The sequence below is a fragment of the Drosophila montana genome, unplaced genomic scaffold (genome assembly GCF_035044405.1).
Source record: "Drosophila montana isolate Dmon_TW-CO22-7 unplaced genomic scaffold, ASM3504440v1 contig_3008_1, whole genome shotgun sequence".
Taxonomy (NCBI): Eukaryota; Metazoa; Arthropoda; class Insecta; order Diptera; family Drosophilidae; genus Drosophila; species Drosophila montana.
In genome coordinates, this window is record NW_026997884.1 from 45,100 (window position 1) to 47,403 (window position 2,304).

The following is a 2,304-nucleotide window of genomic DNA, read 5'->3' on the forward strand; positions in this document are numbered from 1 at the left end:
TCCCCCGTACAGCACCCACTGAACAAGTAGAAGGGCTTTCATACGCCGCTGCCACCAGAAGAGGACTAGCTGCATTCAGCAAAGAGAACAACGTCCCCAGCGCTAGCCAGCGAGAAGGACCAGCGCAAGCTAGGCTACATAGATTTCTGAGGGAACAGCAACTGGGGAGGCTGACTGCGCATCAACAGTAACAGCAACAGCAGATATCTGGAAACGGGGAAGGACTTTCCTCTGCCATCAAGGACATGAGCCGAGCTATCCAGAGGATGGCAAAAATGCAACAAAAGTTTGTGGGTATGCAACAGCAAATCCTTACCCTTTTAACTGCGTTACTATCCAAATGAACACACCACTGAAGGTGCTAATCTGGAATGCCAATGGCATTTCAGGTAAAGTAATAGAGCTAGAGGCCCTAGTACAAAAACACGCCTTCGGAATAATTCTGCTGTCAGAAACTAGAACCAACGGTCTTATGTTCCCCAAAATCTTTAGCTTCGAGGCATACCCTGTACACTGGACTCAAAATCGCTCAGCTAGCGGTGGCTGCGCTGTCCTCGTCCGGAGTTACTTTGTTCATTTCCCGGAGTTGAGTATTACTAATCGTGTTTACCAATACTCGACTGTGAAAGTCTCCACTGATGCTGGTAACGTGGACTTTGGAGCAGTCTATTGCAGACCAAATGAGCAGACGTCGACTGATGACTTCAACGTCATACTCAACTCGGCTGGAAGCAGATATCTGGTGGGAGGCGACTGGAATGCACATCACTGGCTGCGGGGCTTCAACTAGCTAGCAGCCTAGCGCATCGTCAAGCGAAGGTACTGACCACAGGTTCCCCCACAAGATACCCGTACGCCAGCAGAGGCACTCCGTCTTGCATAGACTTCGCGCTATTGAGCCGCTCAACGCAAAGATTCGCGCAGCAGCAGTCGAACCACTCCTCCACCGGTTGCCAGGCGGCTGGATAGTGCTGGCAATGGACTCCCCGCAGACATAGCCAACCTGCTCAGGATCAAGAGGCGGTGCAGACGCAGGTTCCAGACGATACAGCATCCGTGGGACAATGTGGAGTGGCGAAGAGCGGCGCAGACTGAAGTGCCAACCCTGGAGAACCATTCCCCTTCTTCGCCACAATGGAAAATACTGCCTTACAGACGAAGAGCAAGCTGATACCTTCGCCAACCACCTGGAGGAACGGCTTACACCTTTCGATCTGGCCTCCCCAGAAGAACTCGATGGGACTACCCAAACGTTGGAGACTCCGCTTCAGATGTAACCACCTATCGGGCCCATCCGCGTGGAGGCGGTGATCAACGTCGTCAAAGGCCGCTCCAGGGCTAAAGCACCGGGCCATGATGGAGTATGCCACACCATCGCCATATTAAGGACGCAACACTTCCCCGCCCAGTGGAAGTTAGCGAGGATCCATATGATCCATAAGTCGGGCAAGCCGAAAGTTGACCCTGAGTAATATCGGCCAATCAGTCTCCCGCTTGTCGAAGGTCTGGGAAAGACTGATTGTCGCCCGACTTGCATGGCTTATGGATTACATGGCCATCCTTCCTGATCACCAATTTGGGTTCAGAAGAGGGCATGGCGCTGTTGAACAGGTTCACAGAGTGATTAACCATATTCTTAAGGCTTACGACGACAAAAACTACTGGAGTCTTTGTAGTCGTTAGGCAGGCCTCCGACCGAGTCTAGATTGATGGATTGCTCCAGAAGGTCAAGATGAGTCTTCCCGCCCCCTTCTTTCTAATTCTGCGCTGTTATCTAATGGAGCGAAAGTTCGAAGTCAAAGTTAGAGCAGCAATTTATCCTGTTCGCAAAATGAAGACGGGTGTCCCTCAAGGCAGCGTACTTGGCCCCTTTCTCTACAATTTGTACACGGCAGACATCCCCACTCTGGATGATCTAACACCAGCTTGCCACCCCAGGCAAATACCTGATGGCCACATTTTCCGATGACGTGGCAATATTTTACTCCGACCACTGCGAGTATGAAGCCGCTGACCAGGAATAAATCCACTTGCTTGAGACCTGGGCACGCAGGTGGAACATCAAGCTCAATGCCAGGCGGTCAACTACACACTGAGGCGTGGCAAGGCTCCAGCAGTCTGGATAGATGGCAGCCCCCTTCACCGTGGCAGAAGAGCTAAGTATCTTGGAATTGTACTAGATAAGAAGCTTAGCTTTCGGGCGCACATCGACGGCCTTCTCAAGCAGTGCCGCTATAAGATGGCCAAGGCCACTTGGCTACTCTACCATAACAGCCCATTGCCACTTCACTGCAAACGGGCAGT